This window comes from Anas platyrhynchos, chromosome 12 (assembly GCF_047663525.1).
Source record: "Anas platyrhynchos isolate ZD024472 breed Pekin duck chromosome 12, IASCAAS_PekinDuck_T2T, whole genome shotgun sequence".
Lineage (NCBI taxonomy): Eukaryota > Metazoa > Chordata > Aves > Anseriformes > Anatidae > Anas > Anas platyrhynchos.
Genome location: NC_092598.1, coordinates 2,048,891 through 2,076,276, shown reverse-complemented (window position 1 = coordinate 2,076,276; position 27,386 = coordinate 2,048,891). Strand labels below are relative to the sequence as shown.

At 49.0% G+C, this 27,386-nt stretch overlaps 1 protein-coding gene across 3 annotated transcripts in view; it reads left to right on the top strand.

Moving 5' to 3' along the window:
• ZNF469 (zinc finger protein 469) overlaps positions 1-27,386 on the top strand; it is a 220,188-nt gene that overhangs the window by 61,110 nt on the left and 131,692 nt on the right. The window contains exon 1 of one of the 3 annotated variants that reach the window (XM_038185622.2): positions 12,528-12,730. The exons of the other annotated variants lie outside the window; for them this stretch is intronic. The gene's annotated coding sequence lies outside the window, so the exon portion shown is untranslated. Of the gene's footprint in view, positions 1-12,527; positions 12,731-27,386 lie in introns of those variants that run through there. 3 annotated transcript variants of the gene reach the window in all.

The following is a 27,386-nucleotide window of genomic DNA, read 5'->3' as shown; positions in this document are numbered from 1 at the left end:
ACCAACCCTTCAGCAGCAGCTGATGGAGATGAGAGACCAGCACAGCACCCTGGAGCTGGTCCCCTTCTCCTGGGGAAGCACGGAGCCAGCTGCCCGGGCGACAGTCAGAGCTGCCGTGTGGTTTTGATGAGCTTCGCCTTCTGCTCTGAAGAAATCTGCAGCTTCTCATCGTCACTCCCAAAGAACTGGATCCATGCTGAAGAGCAACAATACATGGAAAATGGAATATTTTGCTTATTAAAGTAACTTGGAGTTCCAGCTCTGAGGTTGGCAACCAAACCTCGGAGAGGCTAAGGAGCTGGAGAGCGCGGCGCTCCCCCTTCCAAAAGAAACCTCGGTGTGTGCCAGCACTTTTATTTATAATGTTAAAATAAGTTGAGTACATTAAAAGGTATTATTGAGGGAGCAGGACTTAAAATATATCATTTTTATGTTATTAGGCTGCTCTAAGTGAGGTGTCCTACTGCAAGCAGATAATCTGTCCCTCTGCCTGGATTCCACGCTGGAACTTACTGGAAGCTTTTCACCACAAGAATCCGAGCAAACTGATTATTTTCAAGAAACGAAGAGGGAGCTTGAAGAAAATAATATTGAAATACATAACCTCAAACCACGGTGGAGAAATTTCCTGACAGCGGTTCCATGTGTCATGACCACCTGATTGCTCCTGCTTTCATGGGGGGGCTTTAGCAGATGCCCGCAGGGGAGCTCAGCTGCCTGAGAAGGGTTTGGGGTGGGCTGCACCTGGAGCCGGGCGTTCGGCTGCCCCCCCTCTCCTTCATTCCAACCTTGCTGCAGCGGGAGAGAGAGCAGGGGGGATCCTGAAGGAATCCAGACGTTTTGAGAGCATCAGCTAATTGCCTTGACCTTTAGGAGCTGTTCCATCGCATTAGCGTCCCGTGGTCGGAGCAGTGACATCAGGGAGCGCCGCTGTCTGGGAAAGGACGCAGGGGGAATAAAGGTGTTGCAATGAAAGCCAGGATCTGCAGCCAGCTCCTCGGACGAGGAGGAGAGGGGGAAGAGAGTCTTACCACATCCTGTCCGCGGGAGCGCTGAATATTTCATGTCAGAGAAAGGTCTCCGTGTCCAGCTGAATTCCCCGCAGCGAGGAATTTCCGAGGGCTAATTTTTCACAGCAATGTGCTCGTGCTTCTTGCTCCGTGAGCCCCGGGTTGTGTGCGTGCACGTGCCCAGCTCGACAGCTGTCACCCTCGTGTGCACGAGAGCACCAAAAGGAGATGGTTTGGGGCAGCGTGAGCGTGTTTGGGTGCGTGATGTGAACACGGGTGCTGTGACACCAGGGGCTTGGGCTCTCCTCGCTCATCCGGCAGCTCCCGTGGGAAGGGTGGCACAGGGACGTGGCACGTAGGCAGGCGGGGGACAAAATATTCCCCTCGGGGAGGACCCCAGGCCATACGGTGGGTTAATCCTGGTGTATTCGCAGGTGGGTGCAAAGCCTGAGCAGAGCCACGGTCAGAACTGCTGCAGTAACAGGCTGGATGTGACAGGGATAGCATGAAGGTATGTGAAGAGTGAGGATACTTGCAGGTAACGTGATCAGAAAGCAGCCAAGCTATGTACGAAGTGATCCCATGAAGTTAGAGAGGTGAGCAAAGCAAGAGGTGCGCTTGTGTGATGCAGGGGTGGTAAGAAATTCCTCGTTATTTGCCCGAGTTTTTGGTAGGAGATCTGGTGGGGAGAAGTGATGAAGGGGGCTGGGGAGGTGGTTCTGGTTCTGCTCTGCCTCTGGTGCGGGCTGTCCGGCTTCCTCCAGACCTTCCCCACATCTCAGTCCCTTATGAGATGAGAATAAACTGTAAGGTTTTTAGCCAAAAAGGGCATTCTGTGCAGATGTTAGATGCTTAAAAAGAAAACTTTCATCTTCAACCCTGCATCCCGGTGAGACGCTTTCCGGGAGCTCCATTCGGTACTGGATATCTTAGATAGCAGAGGGGAAAGTGGCTTAGGAGATGGAGTGCTAAAACTTCCCGTGACAGCTTTTTAGATGTGCTTGGTGTGATTAAAAACGTGATTCGATGCTGTCGCGGAAGTGCCTGGAGGCCACAGCTGGGATCTGTCATGCTGAGTGTGGCACCTACGCAGAACAAGAAGCAGAGTGCGAGCAGAGCAAAGTGCAAACGGGGTGAAGGAGAGCTACAGGGTGAGGAGGAGAAGGCAAAATTGTAGGAGAAAGCACTGCATGGCACCATCTTCCAGCAGGCTCCAGGTCTTCCCTTTTTTCCTGGCTTGGATGCAGCTGTAGGAAGGGCACGTCCTCAAGGCTGGTCCCACCTTGGTTCTGTCTGGTGGCCGTGTTTCCAGTCCCAAATGTTCCCGAAACCCAACAAACATTTCAGTCTTGGGGAACAGCAAAATAAGGCACTGCTGGCAGTGCTCCGGTGTTTTAAGTGGAAGAGAAAGTCGTGGTTTGTAGGTGTAAATAAATGGCTTGGGGAAGCTTTCAGACCACTTCTGTACACAGAGGTCAAATCAAGCTGTGAACATAAACCAAGAAGCAAAGGGGATCTGTCCATTAAAATCTGTTTGTCTACAAGCAGCCTGTGTTCCTGCAGAAAGGTTTCTTTGAGTGTGTCCCCCCATCAAACCACGCTGTGCCTCCCTTTGCTGCTCTCAGCTGCTGCAGTTTGCCTGCGGCTAAGCAAAGGATGCTGCAGGCGGCCAAAACCGCCAGCCTGGGGGCTCTGCCAAAGGGCGAGCAGACCCCAGAGAAAAGGGATCGAGCGGTGCCCGTGGCTGGGTTTTCCCAGTGTGAGTGGGGCTGGTGCCAGCCTGGATAAGGGCAGCGTTGTGTTGGGTTTGCCCGGTGGCACACCAGGAGGAGGTGGTGGTTCAGCGTGTGCCAGCTCCCCTGGCTGAGTTGAAGGGAGCTGGAGGGGATTTTGGGGCAGTTCTCAGCTGGAGACAGCCGAGCAAAGAGAGAGCAGCCAGGTGTGGGGCTCTTTTGGGACCCCGTGTGTCAGAGCAGCCAGGTGTGGGGCTCCTTCGGGATCCCCTGCATCAGAACAAGGATTTTGGGGGCTGAATTGGGATGTGGGACTTCTGGAAAGCCAGGGCTTGCAGAGCAGCTAGAAATGAGCTTTTCCAGGGGGACTGGGATGAATCCAATGGCTTATCTTGTCCTGCAGAAAGCCATCGCCACAGCTCCTGTGGTGCTTGTTGGTGGAGCTGGCTTAATTAACTGCTGAAGGTACATGCAGGATGCATCCCTTGCTGCAATGGCATAGCTCTTTTCATGGTGGGCCTCCATGCAGCTGTCTCACCCTCTTGCAGCAGGGGTATGGCACCTGGGGGATCTCAGAGGTGTGCCCCCATGGGGCTGGGGGCCCTGCAGAACCCCCCAAGGGCTCCCCATGGCACCCACCAGCACTCAGCCCGAGCGCTTGAGCTAGCGCCGCGGCCAGAGCTTTGGCTTCAGCTGATTTCCAATAAAACAGTAAAATGGGGAAAAAAAAATAAAAATGCTAACTGCTAAGACAACTCCCTCTGGGAGATGAAAATCCTACTGTGCCTGACAGCAGCAGCAGTAACAGCCCCGTCCTGCGATCCCTGCTGCCGAGGCACGCGCCAGCCCGGGGCCTGGCTCGCGGTGCCGCGGCCGCAGGGATAAACACACGTGAAGGGTGACAAGAGCGAGGGCTGGGATTCAGGAAAGCGGGCCAGTGCGTGTTCGTCCGACTCTGGAACACTTCTGTATACAAAGCGTTTTTGTTGTTTTTATTCCCCCCGCTGCAAAGCTGGCGCTGGTAGCACCAAACAGACAAGCTGTGCCGGGACTGCCTCTGACAGCCGCGCTCGGAGTCGCAGGGGTTGCTGCCACGTGAGTGCCTCCTGGTTAGCTCCCAGGAGGGATTTGTTTTGAAGGATATTTGACAGTTCTGAAAAAAAAAAAAAAATAGTTTATTTTTTTTGGTATGGAAGAAACGTGCCAGGAATTCAGGGGAAGATGCCCGTGGTGCCAGGGCAGGCAGCTAAATGGCGCAGGGGCCGAAGCTTGGTGCGCAAGTGGCAGCTGGTGTTTGAGATGTCCCTGGTGGGTTGCTCTTCCCCGAGCTAAGCAGGGGGTGTGAATGAGCTCGAAGCACCTCTGGCGAGGGTTCAGCTGCTCTAGCTGAGTCAGCAGTGCAGCTGGTGAGGGGCGTTCGTGGATCTGCTGAAGGGACGCAGCTGGGGAGGTGGCAGGAGGTGACCCCACCACCTACTGTGGCAGCAGCGCGAGGCTCTGGCATGCTGGGTGAGCTCAGGCTCCCCTGGGAAAGCTGCTGGAGCTCTTCTCGTGTCAGCGAAACTCTTTGGCCTGGCCCTGAGGCTATTTTCCAAGCTCCTTCTCCGAGCAGGCAGCCTGGACCAGAGGCTGCCCCAGCGTAAGTGCTCGGAGTCACTTGGCTGCCCCGGGGGTTTTGAGCAACATCTGCTTGTGAAATGGGATTTGCAGAAGGAGATCTCCGGACCGAGCTCTCTGTGGCACCCTGGGGGGGAGGTTGGTGCTTTCCCGGAGCTCTCTGAGCTCCCCCAGCTCTGCCCTGCTGCAGCAGAGCCCTTCCCCACCAGATCCACCATGAGTTTGAGGGACCCCTCCAGTGGGTGATGGGGAAAACCGACAAAAGCACCAAACCTCGGAGCTGCTGGGGATCCAAACCAGCCCTCGGGCTGCTGAGGGACGAGCTGCCTCGTCGCTTTGGCTTTAGCTGCCTCCACCTATTATTCCCAGGGAAGCTGTCCTTCAGAGCTGCTGTTGGTTTGCTGGGGCAGCTTGTTCTCGGTGGGGTTTTTTGGAACAAATTTCTGTCCTTTCTGGTGAGCCAGCACCTTACTGCATCCTCCAGGGGAGTCCTCTCAAAGCTTTCAGCTGAGGCTGTGGCATTTCTCCTGGTTGTCTTCTCCAGGCCACCTGTAAGACTTTGATCTCTCCTTGGGATTTGGTCCATACCTCTGGTGCAGCAGCTCCAGTGAATTCCTCCTTACCCACGCTTCTCCCCGTGGCCAACAATAGCCAAATAAATGTTTTTCCACACAGTCCCGTGAGGGCAGAAGCCTTGGTGAGAGGACAGCAGGCTCGGCTGCTGGCCAGCCGGGGCTTTGTCACTAGTGGGACTGTGGCTTACCCAAAAAGCTGTCTCAGGGCTCGGGGCAGCCTTGGAAAAAACTAATTACACCTGCTCCTGCTTCCTTTGGAGGACAGTGTACTTTTACCTAAAATGTCACCAATTTCTGGCACACCTCTGCGGTTCCTCCTCTGCACAAAGCAGCAGACCACCCATCTGTGTTTCCTTCATCCCAAAACTCGGGGCTTTGGACTGGAGGTGAGTTTTCATTGCAGCCTGGCTGTCCTCGCTCCCCCAGCGTGGAAAGGCCACGAGCCGAAAACTGCTGTCAAGTGGAGCTTGGTGCTTCTCCTCCGGTCAGCTTTGAACAAACGGTTAAATGAGGAAAGACCGGGGGAATAAAGACTGAGGGAATATAAGCTCGCTTTCTCTGTTACTATTTTTATTTCTCCTTTACTGTGTGGTCTGCTCATTTTGAAATTACAGTGTTTTCTTTCCCTCTTACCCTGATTTAGGGGAAAGGTTTGAGCTCCCCCCCCCCCCTCCTCCCCTTGCTCCTTTAGATTGGCTCAGATCATCAATGGGAAAAATGAGGAGGTTTCTTAGGAATACTGTGTTCCCTCCTCATTTCCTGCCAGTTGGCACCCTTGCAACATCTCCGCTGCTGCATACTTCGGGGATGCAGTGAGATTTCTCCTGTTCTTTGAGGTTTGCCTCTATTTGCTTAAATTTCAGCGAGCCGCTCTGGACAAACACACGCGGATTTAATTGTGAGAAGCTAATGCTGCGATGAACTGTCTCTGGTTCTGTTTTCTTGGTCTCCTCTGTGTTTGCTTAGGAAGGCACAGGCTCTGCTCTGGGTTTGCAGCAATCCTTTTGGATAAGGCTAGGCGTGTTTTGTCTCTGAACCGCAGCAAACAAAACCTTTTGCATTTTTAGTTGTGTTCTGCAAGCTTCCCGAGCCTGACGGAGCGCTCCAGTGTGGCAGCTTGATCTTTTTTCCCCCTTTTAATTTCCTGATCCAGCTGTTTTTAGCTGCTTTGCTCCTGCTAGCTGGGCTCCCAGATGTGCTCAGCAGTGTCTGGGTTGGTGTGGCTGGGTTTGGCTGCGTGGTCCTTGTCTGGAGCACCCCCAAGGAGAGGCTCCTGGTGGCAAACACTCAAATGTTGCTTTCCTCCTGAGCCCAGTTGGCTCCTGAACGGCCATGGTGCATGTGTCCTGTTTGCCAAAATGCCTTCTGTTCTCCTGGGTGGTCTTATAGCTTGTGAGGTTCCTCGTCCTGGCAGCCAGGAGTGGCCAAGGAAGGTGCCAGGGCTGGTGGCCCTTTCCTGGGGGTGCCCAAAAGCTCTCCAGCTCCTTTCTCGTAACCCCCCGAAGGGCAGCCTCGTTGGGCTGCATTGATGTGGGTTGGGTTTTAAGCCATTAGCTCCGTGTACCATTACCAGTTCCCAGAGCCTGGAAGGAAACCAAATTCTTTCGATGGTGAGTCACCTCGCTAGGAGCGCAGCCTCAAGCCCGGGGCTCGTGCTCTGCATTAGGGCAAGTCACTTCAACAAATTTAATAGCCCATCACTTGGTTCCTGAAGTAAATCTGAAGATGCTTCTGGTACAGAGGCAGCAAAGGCTCCATGAAAACAAACGCTAGCAACAAATGCTGCACAATAGAGGTCTTCAAAGAGTTCAGCATCCTAATGCAGCCTCGCAAAGCATCGAGACCAACCATAATTAGCAAAGGGTGGAGGGAAGGAAGAAACGTGTTTCCTTAAGGAAGTTAAACGTGCTCCGAATCTGACAATTGAGCATGGATCCAGCTCTGGAAGAACAAATTCCATGGGATGGCCTGTCAGGAAGCCTTAGGGATTAGTTGGGATTTAGCCTTTGGCTTAGAGCTCTTTTTTGGCTTAGTTTTTTTCTCTGGAAAATACAAATTTGATAATTCATCACCACTTCACGGGGGTTGTGAGGACTAGGAAAGTGGTACTTGAATGCAGAAAGATTGCAATAATGCCTCGCATTTGAATAGGAAATGAGCTTCTTTCTTTTCTCTAACCTTCCTGTGCTATGTAGTTCCGTGATATACGGCTGCCCCGGGTCCTCCTGTAATTAGTGATACGCACGCAGTGTGTCTCGTTGATGGAAAGCAGGAGGTGCACTGACATCATTGCCCTGCCTTCCCGTGCGGAAATTTAATCTGACTTAACAGAAGTAATCCTTTCCTTCTTTTTATTAATTTATTTATCTCGTTTGCACAGAATCCTTACCCGTCTCTTTCAGAATGGACAAGATTTGAATGCAGATTGGAAAGTGATAAAAACATTAGGTCACCGTCACTTCGGCTTTCTTTCCTCTCAGTTGGGCTGCATCCTTTCCTGATTGCATCCTTTTCTCTCTGTCCTGTTCCTAACCAGATATTTATCGCTTCTAATAAAGTCGAATGCATCCACTGAGCACAAAATAAGCCTCGTAAAGAAGATTCTAGGTGAAGCCCTGGTTCCTGCGAGCCAGCTCCTCTGAGATGTTGGCTCATAAATGGACGATGACTGTAAATAGCTGGAAAAAGAAGTTAAAATGATTCTTCTTGAAAAGTTTCTGCATCTCGTAAAAAAAAATAAAAAATAAAAAGCCCTATCTGGGGTGAGTAACAGCGTACTTGAGGAAACTTATGTGGAACAGAGTCTATCGAAGATGTTACTAAAAGAAGAGGCAACTTTTAATTTTGATATTGTCAGAAATTTAAATACTAAATTAATTTATTTTTTTTTTTACTTAATTGTACAATAAGCTTGCATTATGCAAAGAAAAGTGCATGATTTGTAGCTGCTTTGAAATTTCTGTGTTTTCGTCAATACTGGTGTATCTCTGTTTTTTCTTTTTTTTTTTAAAAAAAAAAAAAGCTTTTCAGTAGGAATCTTCTAAAAGTTTTTGGTTTGCTTGTACTGAAGGTGTCCACAAACCCTCCCAGGAACTTGCTGTTTGATTCTGTTACATGGTTGAGGAGAACTTCCTCCTCCTCCTGTCTTTAGTCCTTCATTTCTTCAGTTTTCTTTTCCTCCTGTCAATGACCTTGATACACTCACCTACATTTTATTTTAAAGTCCTTTATTCTCCCATCACCACCGAGCTAGTAACTGAGCCCTGAAGTTGAGCTGAGTACATTTGGAAGCAGGCTCGTGTTTTGTCTTAGCGAGTTCCCCAACCAGACTGGATTTGATCGTGGATAGGGGGATCCAGTTTCTTTGCATATAGCATCTTGAAAACTTGCCAGCAGAAGGACCTCACAGCTTGGGTCGACGATATTTATAGGCTAAAAGGTATACAAGAATAACTTTCCTCTTGCACGTTATCCTGAAGTCTCTTTTCTGCCATGAAGTCAACCGCCTGAACAACAGCGAGGCTATAAAACGTCTGCTGCTCTAACCCCGTGACAGACCTCCACGGCTTGTAAGAGGACCTTTTCACACAATAATTCAAACGGAGCAGACTTGTGGTCACAGTGGTTTTTGCCCGTAGGACACACGAACCCTTGTTTGAAGGTAAAAAGGGCACTCGTGGTAAATTGCGCTGCGCTTTCCTGCGCCTCCGCTTCATTCTTTGCACAGGCAGGGCTCTGTCTTTTCTCATGCCTTCTTGTAAAGCGTTCTGCAGCTGAACCTTCTGTGGTTACAGCCATGTGTGCAAGCGCTAACGGCTCGAATTCCAAGTGTGCTAGACCCGTCCTTCAGAAAATGCCACGGAGCGGATCCTCCGAGCCTCGTGGACACCAACATAGGTGTAAGGACAGCAACAAACAGGGTAAGAGCTGGTGCTCATGAGGCAGACCTCTGGTACTTTGCTGCTGTTTGCATGTCCTCGTAAAGCTTAAATCTAGAAGCCTGCACGAGTGCTGTGTTATACCGACATTTATACCACGCTGCACGTGGGAGCGCCCCATCCCTGAAGTGCTTTCAGGCTGCAGCTTGGCTTCGTGTGCTGTTGGATGTGTGTGAGTGCACATGAAAACAGCCTGGGAACAGAGTGCCAGGGGCTGGTTTTTTATTTTATTCTTTCAAATGCAGCAGCAAAAGGCTGGGGATGGCTTGGGCTGGAGCTGGCATCGATGTTATGAGCATCCTGAGCCTGGGGAGTGCCTGTGTCCCAAATCCGTGCGGTGTGGGGAGCCTCTTTGTGTTTCTAGACTGGATAAAGCTCCTCCGAAAACCTCTTTCTTAGAGTATTTTCTAATTTCCTGGATTCCCAGAGAGGGGTAGAAGTTTACAAGCTCAAAAGTAAATGGGTTTTCTAACCTCAAAAAAATGTCTGTCTTCAGTCGAAATGCTGGCGATAAAAGATTTTCAGGGCGTGGGTCATTTTTCTGAACTGTCTGCTCATCCTAGCAAGCTGTGTCCAAAGAAAAATGTGTAGTTTTGAGCTATAAAAAAACATGCATCTTGTGAAGAACCAAGCAGGGAGACATGTTGCTGCTCTTTCCTTCCAGCTAATGTATTTGTGCAGGGTTCCCAAGCACTTCTGAGGAATAACAGCCCAGCAGATGTTGTGAATGGCTCAGCACTCGAACAAATGAACCTTTGATCTCCGCCTTGTTCATAAAACTGCGCCTGGTCAATGGCATGTCAGGAACCAACCCAATCCCAAAAGCACGCTGCTCAGGGGTGACCGAAGTGTGTGGTTCTGCTGGCTGGGATGCATCTGTGTGCAGCAGCTCTCAGCTTTTGCTTTTCCCCTCCTGCAAGGGCCAGCGTCCTTTCATTTCCATAGATCTTAGCTGGGAATGGTGCAGGAGAAGAAGGGTGAGGTCAGGAGCTTAGTTCAGTAGCTGCCTTTGCTTAAAAATAGCCTAAAAACTCTGTGCTCCTTCCTGCTGTGGACAGGCTCCTCGCAAAAGGATTTTAGGGGTAGATTGTTCAGTGTAGAAAGGGAAGAATTAGGAAGAAAAGTATATATTGTGTAATATATAATATGTATAAAATGTAAATGAAGCTTGCTCCACAAATTGTTTCTTTTTATATCTGTAGTGGGCCACTGCAAGTAAAATACAAGTTTCTGAACACAGCATTAACATTGTGAGCATTATTAGACAAAAAACAAATAATACAGGGACTATCGGTCAGTGTGTAGCATAAATTGTCCTCGTGCATCGCTCCTAGGGATGCTTTTGGATTTGGTTTGGATGAGAATTTTTTCACTGGCATGAGTTAAAAATGTTTCCACAGGTACCAGTCACCTACTTTGCATGCCTCTTTTTTTTTTTAGAGGATAACTCAATATTTTTTGAAAATGCTCTAATTCTTTGAGTGGAAAATGGATGGTATGTAGGTGGGAGAATAGAAAAGTGACTAGGTTTTCAAATTATTCATATTTACATAGATTGAAACTGAAAAAAAGTGTAGATTTATACATTTTCCCTAGTGGACATCAGCTGTCGGTGCACAATGTGGTGATGACGCCAGGGGAGCCTGACAAGGGTTGAGCACCTTGCAGGATTGCAGCTCAGGTGAGAAGGAAAAATCCCTTTAGTCAAGCTTTCAAGCTTTAACTCACACAAGGGCAGCTCAGGTTTTGACTTGGAGATTCTGTGTGTCTGGGGGTCGTCCTGCAGCTTCCCATTTCCTGCTGTTATTAATAATAATTAGAAATGAATTCTCCTCATTTGAACTGGTGGAGGAAAAGGCAGAATCAAGGTGATGATGCAGCGAAGATCACTCTTGCTTTTCTCTGAGCATCCAAATCTTCTGTGCTCTTGTGAAAATGAGTTTTTTTCTGGTCTCTTCTGGGCTGCCAGCAGATATCTAGCATTGCTCAGCTGTTAATGACTTGCATGTTAATGAATCAGAAGAAAACACAAGATTCCTCCTCCTTGGTCTGTGGGCTCTCCTTCGCTTCATGCCTCTGCACAGAAGCATGGAATGGGAAATTGCCTCAGAAAGGAAAATTGTCTTCTGATTAGAGACAGAGGGTGGAAACTGGAGCTACGGGCTCGGTTTTCAGCCTGCCACTGGTGTGCTGTGTGGCCCTGGGCACGTCATTCCCCCTTCCTGTGCTGCTTTTCATCCTACAAAAACGCAGCTGATGGCTCTTGGCTTTGGGGCACGCACCTCGTTCCCATCGTTACCCTCTTGCAAAGTCCTCAGTAACAAATACCAGTGCGTGCAAAAATAAAAAAGGGAGAGGAGAAGTGTGCCTCCTTTTAACCAGCCCTGATTTAAGTCTTTCATCGGAACATCCTCTCCAGCAGCTGAGCCCTCTCCTGAGAGCACTTTCCACACCCCCTCTCCTTCCTGCAAGGCGAACGCTCTCCTTGCAGATGGCAATTGTTTGCTTTGTGGTTACTGATGTATGGAGCAATTTAGGGAGGAGGAAAAAAAACCTCCTCAACCTTTCCTTTTTTAGGTTTAGTGGGAGTAATCGCTGCATCCATTCGTCTTGTGTGTTCACCGAAGCTGTCGCAATGCTTGCAGGGCTGCAGTGAGCTCCCATCAGGTTGAATCTCTCTGATTTTTGGTGGAGTTTGGAGGCTGGCGTGGAGCATGGGCTCTCCCTGGTTTGCCCAGGAGGCTGTTTGTAAATGCAAGCTGTAAGCCTGGGTGGACAGAGCTGCTGGTAGGAGTGCGAGAGCCCTCTGTGAGCATCCAGGTGTGGGGAAGGGACCAGGGAACGTGGAGAGGAATTGGGAAATGGGGCTGGGGTTGACCTCAAAATGAGTTTGAGGTTCCCCTCGCCATCATGCCCTCTTATTGTCTTCTTGGTCTGGGAGGAATTGCTCTCAGGATGTGGTTCCCCATGGTTAGCAATGGTGTCCCTTCTCCTGGTGGTACTGAACCTGCTGCCTCCAAAGATAATGTTTCAGTTGGGCTTTTGGGGATGAGAAAAAGGTGAAATTTCCCAGGGGGTGGTGAGCACCGTGGGCTTCCAAACCCTTTGACCAAGGCACCTCTTTTGTGATGAGGCTGGGGGAGCTCAGAGGAGCACCACGCCACGATGGGCTCTGTGTAGGCTCTTTCCTGCCCTCCCAGCAGCAGAAGGGGATGCAGACAGCACCAGTCCATGCTGCTGTCTTCTTTTCCAGCCTTTGGGAACGTGCTGGGCTTTTTCTGCAAGACAGGAAGGCGTTTATGTGCCGGGGGGTGTCTGTGCAATGACACGGGCGCTGACTGCGCCACGGCTCCTCTAGATGCTGAAGCCCAGGATGGGCTGAGCTGCAACGGGCTCGGGTAGGGGAAAAGTGGGGGAGAGGAGAGGCTGTCAGCACCGCTGGGCTCTCCGAGGAGCACGCAGCAATGACACATCTTCCCTGTGGCCGGAGCTGGAGGTCCCCAGTTCTGCCAGTGACCGTGGACACTTTGCAGCAGGGCTGAGTGGGCAGGATGGGAGCGATCCCAGGGGCTGCAGCTGCTTTCCGGATCGCCCACCGCTTGCGTCAGCTGGCTGCACAGCCCTCCTCTGGCAAAAAAAAAAGCAGGGATCCGGCGACGGGGATGCTGTAATAAAGAGCGAACGTGGCCTAGGAGCTGCCTCGGGATCTAGAGCTGGAAGCCAAGCGGCATCGCTGCGGCGTTCCCGGAGAGAAATCTGGGATTGAGAACCCGGAGGATCCCATGGGATCCCGTCACCCCGAGAAGAAAGCAAGGAAGAATGGAGCGGTGAGAAATAAGAGGGCACTGACCTTCAAGGTGAGGGTCCGCCGTGGCTTGGCTGGGGACCACCAAGCCCTGCCACCCACTCGGCAGCTGGAAACCTCCGTGCTCGGGAGCACTGGGAGGTCGGGGCAAGCCCCGTGCTCTCATGGATGAGCACCCCAGGGTCTGCCGTGTCCGTGCCCCCCATCCCACCTACCTCTCCCAAATATTTTGGGGGGAGAGCTCAGCGGGGCTTGGCCCTCTTCCTATCGGCCCGCGGGATCTGCGAGCTTGTTCCTGGAGGGAGCGGGCGGTGAGGGGGAGTTGGGATGGCTTTGGCAGTTTTCTGGCGGGGATTTTTGTGTGTGTGTGTGTGTGTTTTGGGGTTTTGTTTGTTTGTTTGGTCTTAATGGGTTTTCTCTGTTTCCAGCTGGAGCCTTGCCCAGCGGTTGTGGGGGTGTTTGTGTTTGGGGGAGCTGCGGAATCAAAGGATCTTTGTGCTCTTCACCCTTGCTGTGAAATGCAAGCGTGTGCATGCTTTGCAAGTCTAGCTGAAGGATTTGTTTTCTTTTTTTTTAAAAAAAAAAAAAGTCCCCAATTTGTGTTGTTTTTCTTTAGAAATACACACCTATTTGCCATACTAAAGTATAAGCTGATTTTAGCTCTATATACACACACAGATATATAGCTATTGTTCAATCTGAGAGAAGAAAAGCAAAAGGCAGTCTTCTGGAAGTGCTTTAAAGCAGATCGAGACACTAAATTATGCATGGCTTTTCCTCTCAGAATTCATTACAGCACTTTTCTCCTTAATCCTCTTCCTGTGTCCGACAGCATAAAATAAGGATCCAGCTCCGCGCTGCTCTCACAAGCTGAGCAGTCATTCTCAGAGTGGGTTTTGAGGACGAAATTTGGAGTTTTTTGGATGTGCATCCATTTATTTGCCTATACAAGTCGATATTGCATTAGGCTCTTAATTGTTTGTGCAATTATTTGTGCATGTAAGGATCTGCAGGTTGATTACGTGCCTTTGTGCACATCCCTGTGAGCAAAAGAGACAAATTTTGAGGGCAGTCCTGCTTGTGAAGCTTGGGTGCTTTGCCGTGATGGCTTCCAACCTGAAGCAGGGTGCTTTAAAACATCACAGTAGGTCAAACTTGATAAAGATTGCAGATCAGGTGAAGCATTTTAGCCGTGTTCAGCTGATTTTGTAGTCCAGGTGATTGCATGGTTGGGTAGGAACCAGGATCAATCAAGTGGTCGGCGTGCAAGACTTTGTGCAAGCCTCTGGGCCTCCCTGGGTTCTTCCACTGCCTCCAGACTGGAGACAGCTGTGGTTTTTGCTTGTAGGTCCTGGGGAACTGGGAGACAACTGAGATAATAAAATGCTGGTAGGGAATGGATTGATGTGGAGTGAGCAATGGGAGCTCGGCTGCATTTCCAAGTGGTGTTTTTGGGGGTGCTTGCGGGATGCCGAGGAGCATGCAGATGCAGCAACGATGCAACTCGCCTTAATTCCTAAGAGACTTAATCACATTCTCCCGATTTCACAAGCCGTGTTTCCTAGCTTCCCAAGACAAGAAAGGCTGGGTCGTGCCGGTTTGAGGTGACAAATGCCATCCCCATTGCTAAAGGATGCTGCATCTGAGAGGCAGCGGCTCTGGGTGATGAGGCTCTAACACAAGCTGTTGTTTTCCCACGGTGATTTTTTTTTGTCTCGCTGTTGTTGGTAGCTCAGAAGTTAGCTGGATTAGCTGTGAGTCAGATAAAATCTGGATGGGCTGAAGGCTGAGGGATTCTCTCTCTTTGGGAAAAAATCTGGCTCAGATTAAGTTGCTATTTACATTTCTAATGCAAAGGTACTCGCGGTCCAACTAAAACTGTGAAAACTTTTCACATTCTTGACATCCCAGGGAAAGCGATTTAAGAAAATAGCGATGTTTTTAATGGTCTTTTTCTTAAAAGGCAATTTTTCGCCCATAAAAAAAAAAGAATCTGCAAAAACCTGTCAGCGTTTGCTCGAAACATCCTGTCCTGTTCCTAGCCTCGCGTTCTGCTGGGAAGCAGTTAATGAGAACTGCTGACCTCCTGATGGTGATTTACTGCCCACCTGGATGGAGAGGAAATGGCAAGGGTCTTTGGAGAGATGATTGCAGCCTGTGGGATGAGCAGTTTAGAGGGAGGATCCCCACAAGCACCCATGGCTGGAAGTGGGCTGGAGCTGAATTTATCTTCTTTTAACTTTGCTTATTAACAAGAACACCCCACCCCTCTCCCCGAGGACATGTTGTTCTACGAAAGGATGAGAAAAGCATCGACTTCTTGCTGCATCGAGTGCTTAAATGCCTGTTCTGCGTGTGGAGGAGCAGAGCCGAGAGGTCTCCTCTGCCTTGGAAAGGGAACTGGGAACTCTCTGCTCGGGGTGATGCTGCCTTGCGCTGGCCACTCTTGAAGTAATTTGTCCGTGCATAGCGCAGAGCATCCCAGGGACCGCACGTGTTTGCTCTGAGATCCATTTGCTGTCTTCCCTGTACCTATACGTTATAGCAGACAGTTTTATCTTCGTTGAATCGCAGAGCACTGGTGCAATAAGCACAACAAATAATTTGTGCGTGCAGAAAGTCCCGAGGGTCCTCCTAAAGCCCTTAATCAGCGTCTGGGTCTTGTTCTACTGCTATGCTAATGCGACTTGCTGTTTTGAATAGTTTCTGTTTTCCCTGGATATCTCTCCCCTGAAAGGATGGAGGCTGCGTGCTTTAACTCGAGCGTTTCTGACTTGCAATGAGACAGAGCTGGGTTTGGGGGGTTAGGGAGCAACTGCTTCTGCTGTTCCAAAAAGATTCTCAGCAATCTGAAAGGGATTTTTCTCAGTAAATGTTTATTTCTTCAAGGGTGAAATTAGGTGACCTATATTCCATCTAAGGGCTGCATGGCAGATAGGGATTCTGCAGAGGAAGGAATTTCACCACTGATGAATAATAATCAAATCAAAGAGGGAAACCACATATAACTCTTGATCCCTTCTGGACTCTAACTGTTCCCAGAAGTGAGCGTGACTAATAGGTTTGCTCCGGGGCAAGCTGAGTATTTTGCTGCAATAAAAATAAAATCCAGAAGCCCGGACTGATATGTGTGACGTGAGTCATCTCCAGACTTCTGAAACTCTGTCCTGCTCTGGGGGATCAGACAGCAGATGCCTGCTGAGGGGCACAGGAGGGCACGGAAAGCCCTGCTGTGAGATAAATAATGACTGTGGGGTGCCTCAACCCTGCTCGAATATTATTTGACTCACTGGTTGGTTTATCGGGGTGTACGAGGAAGATAGGGGCACTGGGGACTGGTCTGTTTCTTGATGATTTGAAGGGTTGGTTTTTATGGCTGGGATTGCTGCCTCGCGTGGCCCTAAGCAATGTGTGGCCTCCCATCCTTTGGGGAGCTGCTCTTGGAGGTCACTGGAATGGCTGGAGTGAATCAGGACAGCAAAAATAGGGTGGTTTTGCAGGGAATTGTTATAATGAAGATTGAACTCCTCTGGGCAATAACAGGAACGCTGAGCAATGGGACAGGGCAGCAATGCATGCGCCTTCTCGATGCGATGCTCTCCCTGAGCAGCACTGGCACTCAGCAAGACAAAAAAGGGAAAGATCTGAGAGTTTGGGTCTTTTTTTCAGCCATGCCCAGGCTCTGCATTGGGTTTTTGCAACAGGCTTTTAAAGGATTTTCCCCAAACAGAACAAATAAAGGTGTAAATTGAGCTGACTGATCCCAAGTTGGTGCTTTGGAGGAGCGCAGGTCATTTCACACTTTTGGGTGGGAACCATGTGAAAAGAAGGGGAAAGGTCGCTTGATTTCCACCAAAAACCAGGCAGGAGCTGATGTGTTGGACCACGCTATGCTTGAGTCATTGAGTTTGGCTCCAAGAGGAATTAGCTGGAATTGCAGTCGGCACAAACCACAGCCGAGTGAAGGCACCGTGCCAACGCCAAAAACGGGGGAAGGAGCCAAGCTCTGCGTGGGGTGGGCTGGATTTAGGCTGAGAGGTAACGCTCATCTCTGTAAGGGCACTTGGGATGGTGACCTTGAGGGGACTGACTTACAGTGACACAATTAAAATGCACGTAGTGAAGAGGATTATCCATCTTGTTCCTTTAAGCAAAAGCAGAATAAGGTCTTTCCAATAACCGCCTGTGAAATGTGGCTCAGGGTAGATAAAAATGAAGTCAAAAAAAAAAAAAAAACTCCAGTAATTTTCAGTTGTATAATACTGAACGTATTGATTACTTCTTGCCAAAAAGCCTGATAAGACCTCTATATGTTTTTCTTTTAATTAAAACTCGGATTTTTATGTACAAACATAATATTTGTGCCATATTGCTCTTTATGAAATATGACATCACTTTAAAATTTGTTCCTGGTTCAGGCACTGAATTCCCAGCAGGAGGCAAGCAGATCTTTTAAAGAGCATTCTCCAGTCGCTCTTTGAAATACTCCTTCAGATATCGAGGCCCAATGGCTGACCATAAATATTTCTGGGGTTTTAAGACGCTGTGAGGATCCTGGATTCCTCTGCTGGTTTAGTTGCTTATATTAATAGTTGCAAGAGAAACATAAACTTGATCTCTGCTGCACGTACGTGAACGGAGGAGCTCTGTACCTTCAATAATGTTTTTCTTTGCACAAAAAGTAGCAGGATAATTTGCAGTTGTTGAGCCTCTCGTCCTTTAAAGCAGCACTACTCAGTGATTTTTGTTTAATTGATGCCTGCAGCACCAAGCCCACCCTGTTCCTGGAAAATCACCTTGACACGATCAGAAGTGGCTGGTTTGGACAGTGATCGCTGCCCAGCCTGAGCATTGCTGCAGCTGGGGGCTTCTCCAACCTCTCTCAGACCTGCTTCCCTTCCTCCTCTGGAAACTTTCTCTCTCTCTTTTTTTTTTACCCCCTTTGTTGCTGCCTTTCAACCTTGGCGAAACTTTCTGCTAATATCTTCGAATCTGTTTCATCTTCCCTCTCTCTATTGCCAGTTTTCAGGCCCTGCTGAGCAAACTGCCCCGTTTCGTAGCATCCTCGAGTCCTCCATCCCCTTGTACCATCCCATTAGCAAACATCCTGAGTCAGGGACCATCTCTCTGGGCTGTACTTGGAAAGCACCTTGCACAGCACCCCCTGCCCCAAGAGCTTTCTGGTCCCCCCAATACACAAGTGGCTGCACAACCCTCATGGAGGTGTAGGTGTGACCGACAGCAGCAGGCACAGCTCCAGGGAGGTTTCCAGGGTGTAGCTCTGGAAACGCTTGGCTCGATTGCTCCAGGTGAAAGACGTGTTAGAAACCTGAGACTGCACCACTGCAAACACGCTTCGGGTTCCCTTTCTTTGACCTTTCAACATCGCTCCGCTGAGCAAACCAGGCAGAGCTTTGCTTCTGTGCTCTGCAGCGTCTGGCCCAAACCTAAAATAAATCATATATATAACGCCTGTGTTTATGTAATGATTAAACTGAAGAGTGTCCAGAAGAGATGGTGGTTGATAAAGTGTTGCCAGCGTGATGCCTTTACAATAATCGTCTCGTGCTCATCAAAGAGTCCTCAGGCAGACACGTGTGTGCTGTTGAAAGAGAATTATGCGAGCTTGTTACTCAGCTGCTTGTCTGCAGGTGTAACCTGGCTGCTCCATTTCAACTCCTGTTCTGCAAACTGAAACGTTTGGCAGGATTAATGGGAAAAAATCCCTTCGTTGCAAACTTAATGGCTTCAAAACTGCTAAGCTTGCTTATTAGGAAGCATTAAAAAGCATTGACGGACAAGTCTTCGGAGATTGCTTGCCTTGGATAAGAATCTGCTACTTGGATTATGGAGAGCTTACACAAGTGTCAACCTATTGTGCTCGCAAGCTTTGGATGCAATTTATGGATCAGCCAGAGTTGTCAGCTCCGGATCCAAAACTGAATGTGCCCATATGACAAAAAGTTGTCGGGTTTCCAAATCGTAGTTTGTTCTGTAGCCTGTCTCGAGCACATCTGAATCGTGTTTTTCCACTCGCTGGCTGTTGAGGAGTCCAAAGTTGCTTTATAAGAATATCTGTGCTCCAAAAATGAGGTTGATATGGGCACGCACTGTTTGCAGACTGACAGAGGTTAACCCTGGTACCTGTATGGAACTGGCTTCAGTCTCCCGTGTCCTTGCCCAGATCTCTAGCTACGTGGCCGATTTCCTTCTGAAGTTCAATCTCTGAAGGGCTTTGGCTTGGATGTGCTGATGTCTGCAGCAGCAGACTTCGATGTTAAAGTATTTCCAGTTTTGGAGGTGTTGGTAGGTGGAGTTTCTTCTCTTCCTGTAAGAGGAGAGATGGGCGAAAGTGAAGCTGAACTTCAGTTGTTTGGTTTGGATTTCGTATCCAGTTTAAGGATATTTGGATCCGATCCTTTGGTCTAGACCCATCTCCCTTGGAAATGCTAATGAATTTTGGTGATAGCCTAGACGCATGCAGTGTTTGGGAGAGGGGCCAAGCAAACCTCTGGAGCGAGCTTTGGGAATCTGTCTCTGCAAACCTCCTTAGAAAGACCCAAACCTCTCTAATTTCAACAGCTCCCCTTGTCAGCGTCAGGCAACGGGTTTCCAATGAGACTGGTGAACGTCGGAGTCAGAAATCGAGACAACTTGGCTGCTGCGTGGTGCTGTTTTATGTCAAGCAGACTAACGCAGGGCTCCTTGAAGATCCTTCTCCATCTCGCACTGCCTGAAAAGCCACATTAACACGTTCAGAAGAAACAACTTCTGAAAAGCCCCATGTTCTGCGGCTGTATTTACACTGTCGAGAGCTGGGTCTGCGCCAGGAGCTTATGCAAACAACCAGAACCTCAATTCTAACAGACAGGAAGATGACAAAGATTTAAGTGTTGGTTTTTTTTCTTTTTTTTTCCTCTATTTGGTGGCAAAATTCCCAACACCAGTGCTCCTCGTGGTGGCTTGTTCTGAGAACCGGAGCGCTGCCAGACTTGCCAGCTCAGTTCACATCCATAGGGCTGGGAAGCTTCTAAATTGTTTTTTAAGTGCTATTGACTTGGGAAGAGGGTTTCTTTTTTTTCTTTTCTTTCTTTTTCCCCCCCTCCCCTTCTGTTTAGCATGACAGCTTGGGCTCAGTTCTGTTCACTGGATGCATGTTTGTCCCTGGATAGAACCAGTTCCCAGGAATGTCTTTAGGATTTTTATGAAGTCAGTTAGAAACGCCCCATATGGGATGTGGATTCTGGCTATTGCCAGTAATTCTTGGGCAACCAAGCCTCTCTCTAGCTATTTGGTTGGGTTTCCTATAATGTTATCTGTCATATATAAATAAATAGGCATAAAATTAAGAGATGTGGCTGAAAGGGGACAATGGGGCATGTCTGCCTCGTGTGGACATAAGCTGAGGTTCCCGGGGCATGCAGTGGGTGGTGTGGGGCTGTTGAGCTGCAGGCAGAGATGCCGGGCTGGGTGTTGAAAGCCCAGGCAGATGTCATCATCTTGGCTCCAGAAGTAGCTCAGATCTCCCTTCCCATCAGGATGCTGCTGGACGTGGACGTACCCCACTGCTCTTTGAAATATTGCTAACACAAGGGTCATCAGCGAGCCTGGAAAGCAACTGGGAGCTCGGGCGCATGGTGGGGCTCTCCTCCTGGGAAGGAAGGAGGAGGAGGAGGATGCTTTCCCAAAATGACAGCAAACTTCAGAGGCTTCCTCTCAGCCATGTGTTATCGGAGTATAATGTTCCGACCGACAGCTCAGCGAATGCATCAGACCTGGGCAAGCCTCGGGTGATGGCTTGTGACTTTTTTTTCCCCCCCCGATGAGTCAGGCCGTGGAGAACAAAATAGTTTTTTGCGCTGCCCCAGCGCCGCGGCTCGTCGGCCACTCATGTGCATGCCTGGGGGGGTGAGCCATGGGGAGGGAGGCTCCAGGTCAGCTGCGCTTTTTGGTCGGTTTCTCACTGCTTTTTGAAATTGTTTCTCATTTTTGTGGTGGTTTTGAGGCTTGGGTGGAGAGGTATTAAAGCATGAAGCATCGCAACTGGCTTGAAGTCTTCTTTTAACACATGCCGTACCCCCCACGCCAAGGCTCGTGAGGCTCCAGGGATGGTGCTGGGGAGCGCTCAGCATCTCCCCTGGGTCTGCAGGCATCTCGGAGCTGCTCTTGGCCAAGGATGGCTAATGGGACAGGGAGAGGCTGCGAGGAGCTGTACAGAGCTCTCCCACCTGCAACCATTAAAGCACGAAGGTTGTAAGCCAGCTATCAGCTGCCTAATCCCATAGCCACTTGCACAATGCAGGAACCCTCCGATTTTAAAGGTCGGGTTCTTAAAGATTTGTAGATACCCGAGGAAGGTAGGGCCATTTCAGAGGGTTTCTCAGCCTTTGGATGAAGGTCAAGGAAGCGACTGGTAAACGATTTGCCCTTCACTGAGCATTTCTGATGTTCTGTCATTTTTTTTGTCGTGGTGATGCTGGTAGCTAGGATGGGGAAGCACTGAAATGCAGCTTGTCCTTATCACTTGAATATGGCTTCTATTAAAAAAAAATAAAGTCAAGAACAAACAGACTTTTTTTTTTTTTTTTTAATGTAACTTAATCTTTCCATGGAATTTTCTGGTGAAATGTGGCTCAAAATGCCAAAACAACTTTATTTTCTGGCTGCATGGATTTGACAACTTGCAAATAAATAGGACTCAGCTGGCTGGCAGAGATCCTCTGGTCTCTGATGCACAAATGTCCGAAAGGGAGCTCGAAGCCCTAAGACTTCTCCCTTATCTAGGCACTTTTTCTCTTGACTTCTCTCCTTTTTGTTGAACTTGTGTCTACCTGGTTTATTTTTACACCTCTGCCCTTCTCTGACTTGCCAGCAGCTGTACCTAAGCATGCTCTTAATATTTAAAGGTCCCCAAGGTAGAGATTTTTGTGGTTCAGGTAGCGTGTTTTACATGCTGTAAAACATTGCACAAATTTATTTTATGGTAGGGAAATAGTAATACAAACAGCACTGCTTCACCTGTCTCTGCTACGTGAATGTCCATGGACAAAGTGTGGGTTGCCCAAAAGGGTGCAGCAACACCTTAAAAATGCTGACAGAAAGGTGAATTTTGGTGTAATTTGCATGCAAGCTTTAGTCGGTGTGAAAACCTCTCAGTGTTTGCAATACCACCCTAGTTGAGTGCAGATGTGTTGTTCAGTTAGCAAATGAATTTTTCACTTATGGTTATTCTTGAGAGAGAAATCCCACATATAAAAATAGGATTCAATTAAAATTGTGGGAACATGTGCAAAACATCGTGAGGGTGTAATCTTTGCGCTAATAACTTCATCATTAATAACTGTGTTTAGGACTAGGTTCTTGAAGTAGCATAGCTCCAAAAAATTAAATATATGCAGGTAGGCCCCTCACAGGATGCCAGAAAGCACAGGATGCCTAAGAATAGGAATCTCCTAAGTATCTTTCCAGACCTGCGGAGTGCCTGGTGCGAAGCCCAGTTGTGTCAGTGGGCAGGTTCCCAGTAACTCCTCGTGCCTTGGGCCAGCACCAGTCCTGCTCCTGCAACAATTCGGTGAGCTCTCACTGCCGGCAGCCTCGGGGCCAAGTGTCACATCCCCAAAAAACGCAGGTTGGCTGGGTGTACCCCACCACACCTCGGTTCCCCTGCCCCTCTGAAATATCCTAGACAGCCACGTGCATGGGGAATTCTTGTCCATAAACTTCCTTTGCACATGCAAGGTAATTTTCTTTCTTGGACCGCGTTGCGTTGGCCAAACGCTGCACTCCTGGAGCTCTTTTGAAGTGATTTACACGATGTAAGGGACAGGTCAATTACCTTTATGAATGTTTTACACAGAAGTGGCACTATTTGAACAGTCTGTAACTTACTTTGTGCATCTATCATACTGAAATAGGCTTTTTACTGTTTCATGTAAAAAAAATGTTCATTTTAAAGCAACATTAGGTTGCCTTAGTTCTTGTGAGAAGACCTGCATCAGGCCAGTTTCCTTCTTCTCGGTATGAAAGAAATTCACATTGTCACGGTGCTCGTGCAATCCCAAGGCTAGTAAGAAGCTGGAGGGCAATGTCTGCAGGTTTTGGAATTAGCATCAAGCAATTAAAGGGGAAGGGGAGAGGGGAAAAAGAGAACAACTCCAAAGCAAAACATGTGGTTGCTCTTTTGCCTCATTTCTAATGTCAGCCTGGTGATTTATGCTGGATGAAATTCATTCCAGATCATGAGAGCAGATTAATAAATATGTGTTTTTGGACCTGATTGAAAAGATATTAGTTTCTAATATGTTTTCCTAAAGGTGTGGCACGCCTATGTTTTGCTGATCAACTGCTTTCCATAAGTAAAATGCTCCTACTGACGCTGATTTGTGGCATCAGCAACACACATGGAAGGTTCAGAGGCAGATAAAACCTTTTCTCATTTCATTCTGTTCAATCAAGAGTCTTTTTTTAACCTAAAGTATGTTCTTTGCCCAGCCAGGAAGGCCAACCAACTTTTCTTTTTACGATCCTTTATTTGCCAAAGGTATTAAAATATATATATATGTATGGATATATATTCCTACAAGCAAGTTGCCAAATAAAACCATCCTCACCGTGCATCTGCTCCCAGGCAGCTCTGCCAAAGAGCACTTCTGGAAGCTCCCCTCCGGTCTAGGTTTCCTCCTAACTTTAGCTTCAGACTGTCACAGAAGCATGTGAGTAGGAGACAAAGCTAAGCCTTCCCAGGGAGCCGTGAAGACGAGGCTGCTTCTTTTTTTTTTTTATTATTTTCCCCTTTTTCACCTCTCATCCCAAGGCGTGTTGGCAGAGAGCTGCATACGTGGAGCTCGGTGTTTGCGCATTCATGCACACCACGCTCAGTCTTGCTGCACCGCTCAATCCTTGAGCCTTCCCCATGCATCTGTGCTAAATTGTCCCCAAAATGTTTGAGCCACCAATGCTTTAAAACGGCCCTCCAGGAGCGAGTGCACGGAGATCTGCGAGCTGGTCTCACGCGGATGAGTCAGTTCCCCCGACGGCTCCGCGCTCATGACTTCATCGCCTTAGGTTCAGGCAGGCTGATAGCTGAAACTTTCCCAAGCAGAAAGATTAATGACAGTGGAAGTCGAAAGAGTGGGAGTTGCATGTTTATGGTGAGTCAAGTGAAACGGCGAGCTGGACAAGAGGTGCACGGCCGGGGATTATGCGCTGGTTGATGTCATTGTGTTGACAATGTGCATTGGAAAGAAAAGCACCGATGTGCAACTGAGATGCACTGGGTTCCTGGAAACTCCGAGGTAGATTTATTAGCCCCTGCGCCGTGACGCTGTACGGGACTTTGCCTCAGCCTTTCTATCCCTTTTTTTGAGTTTTAGATCTAGGGTCTAAACGCTGGCCGCTCTGACGAGCGCGTGGCTTTTCCGTGCAGGCTGCAATATCTGTAAGTGTCCCTATGGAAGGAAGTCTAAGAACCAGCAGTAACATAATCCGCTCATCAGCAGCCTTCTGAACTCCCTGAGCTTTTCCCGGAGCCTTCCAACTTCCTTAACTGGACAGTGCTTCCCTTTGCCTGCAGACAATTAGCGAAGGCTGTGAAAGGTCGTCTGTTTAATTGCAGCGCGCGGCTGGCTTCCGCTGCGCAGCTGCTGCTGGGGCCGCGGTGCCTCCGCACCTTCTGGTGGCCGTTCCTCGGAGAAACACCTCGAGGCGAGCACAGCAGGCTGATGGCTTTTCCAGCTAGGGTTTCCAAAAGCCAGGCTGTCAAATCCCCGAATTTTGCACCTGTTAGCCGTCCTGCAAAAAGGTTCGGTGTCAGCCTGAGGATTTGAGGGGAGCCGGTGACCTAAGAGTAAAAAACACAAGTGATGGGAGGAGGAGCAACCTGTGTGGTTACCCTACGGGATGGATCTGAGTGTTTAGCCACACACTGAAAAGGTTTGAGCTTGTGCCCTGCTATTTGGAGAATCAGGGATTGAATTGGATGTGAAATATTGGGGTTTTTTTTTAACAGCACCTGGGTAAAAGACAGGGCTGGTGAAGCAGCGGGCAGGAACATGGTATTGCTGTTGTCCTCTCCTTGTGGGCAAACAGGGCTGCAGCTTCAAGCCCTGTGTCAAAGACCTCGTATTGGCCCCTAAAGCTAAAAAAAAAAAAAAGCAATAACATGAAGAAAAGTCATTAAAGGTTTAGGAAACTGTTCTGGGGAGAGCTTTCTGCTTTGTGTCAGAAAAATACATCTGGGCTCAGGGGTCTGGTTTTAAACGCGATACAATCAGAAACACTCCCAGTTGCTAGAGACAAAATGACTGCTTAATTAAAGACCGCTTTTTAGTGCAAAGCCAATAAAAGGCAACGGCCGAAAGCAAGGAGCTGCAGCGAGGATCCGAAGAGAGAAATGCAGAGGAAGATGTGGGTGCTCTGCGGCCCCGTTCGCGGCACCGACGGCAATTACAAAGTGAAGCCAGATGTTGGCCGGGCTCTGGCTCGGTGCTGTTCCCTTTCTGCCTACCTGGGGCTGTGCTGCAGCAGCTGCCGGCTCCGTTTCCTGCCCCGCTCCTCGCAGCTGGCACCGCAGCCCTGCGGTGGGATTTCGGGTTTTGAGCACAGGGGAGGGAGATTGCCAGGGTCAGGGGGGGCAAAGCGATTTGCCTGCGCTCTGGGCCAGCTGCTCTTCCTTCGGGAGGAATAAGGGGGAAGAAACTCCTCCCGGCTTGCTGCTGCTCTTTCCACTCGGGTGACTTTTCTCCTTTTATTTCTCTGATTCCTGTCCCCTTCAGGTGTGCAGGCGCCAATCCAGCGGAGCTGGGGCTTCCCACCTGGTACCCAAGTGCTCCAAAAGGACCGGCAGGGGGTTCCCTGCTGAAGGAAGGGGTTGGGTTCAACCCTTGGGAGCTAAATTTTACCCAAAGCTGTTAAGAGGAGGGGCCGGATGGCTTTTCCAAACTTTTTTTCTCATTACTTCATGGTAGAACTCCCAATGTTGTTGCTTTATGAAATCTTTTTGAATCCCCCTGCCTCTTGGCCTCTGTGAGATCTTGTAGCGGTGAGGGCTGTTGGTTTTGTTGTTAGATTTGTGAAGAAATGTTTTAAATTCTCCTGTTCTTGGGCTCTGTGAAAGTTTCTTTTAGGAGTCTCAGTGCCACCATTGCCCCCAAGCTTCACCTAAAATAAATCAGATGTTAATGGCTCTGTTGTAGTAGTGGAATCCATTTGGAAAACAAATATTTTCCCAATTTGTCAGGGTAATGACAAGTATTTTCTGCACATCGCTGTCTCTCACACAGCTTCCAAGTGACCTGATTACAAATCATAGTGGCATTACATGGTACATACGAGGTGCATCCTCTCGTCTGGCACGTTGTCCTGTTTCCCTGATGCTTGGTTTGAGCAGGGCTGATCAAGCAGCAGAAAAAAATCCTTATCTCAGCCAGGGTGCCACTGTTTTCAGCGACATGCCAAGAGGGGAAGAGCCGGACCAAGGAGCTGAGGCTGAGCAGGGTTGGAGGTACAGGCAGGGATTTGTCTCTGGTCACTTGGTGGCTCAGTGGCAGGGGCAGTGATGTGGCTGCTTCCCCGCCTCCTGAACCTGTGTGCTGATGTTGATGTTTTTTTTTCTCCTTTTTTTCTTTTTTTTTTCTTTTTCTAAGTTTTCCCTGTAGTGAGGAGGGGATGGACTGGCTATCCACAGGAATTTCTGTGCGTGTTAATTCCCACCAGCATCAGTTTTATGCAGCTGGAGAAGGGCCCCTGGTAGTGATTGAGATGGAGTAAGCAGGAGCGAGCCTTTCTTTGCTCTTGGCCAAAGGTGAAGACCCTCGAGACCAGGAGACTGTCCAAGAATCTCTTACTAAGATGTATTTTTGCCATGTTTAATGGCTGCGCTCACCTCCTGTTTCCATACATAAAGAGCGTGTGAGCCCATCTCAGCCTGACCTTTTAAACCAAATGTGCTCGACCGGACCGGGCCAAATTCCCCAGGGCAGCCACGATGCTGGAGGTCCTGGGGGGGGGTCACCGAGACGGAGACCATGGCTGGCATGTGCCAAAAGGTGTCACTGATCCAACCGTGTGCCAAAGGCAATATAACCATCAGCAGCCTCTGCTGGGAGGTTCCTCCCAAATAGAGCAGATGCTTCGGTGCTCAATTATTAATGGTTTTGTGCAAGTATTTGGTCAGAGCGCTCTTTTATCCAGCGTGGGGGGCCCATTTGTAGCATCCCTCAGCATCTCCTGGCCTGGAAAGCCAGGCAACCTGAGACCCGCTGTGGCAGCCCCATCCTGCACCTCCTCGTCCTGCTTGTGAGAGGCACTTGGTGTATTTTTGGTGGATTCACTGAAAAACAGTAACATGTCCTGGAGTGAAAATCCCGGTGTAATCATCCCCTTTGGAACTGACCGAAGTTATGTGCACCATCACTAGAGTCTGACCTTTAAAGCTGGTACACTGAGAAGAGTTTTTGTTTTGCTTATGGCTTCCTGAGGTGAGACCAATCTCTGGTAGCTTCAGGGCAGGCTTTGCAGCTGCTTCTCATTGCTCTGCCTCCAGCACTGACCAGCGGGCAGGTTTCTGAGCTGCAGTTTTCTTCCAACATTTGGCTCTTTGGAAACCAAAACCGGAATGCTCCAAGGGTTTGGAGTTCTTAAAGGGTATGAATGTGAAGCAAACAATTTGTTGAGGTGTGATGCTAAGAGGAGGACACAATCTGTCACTG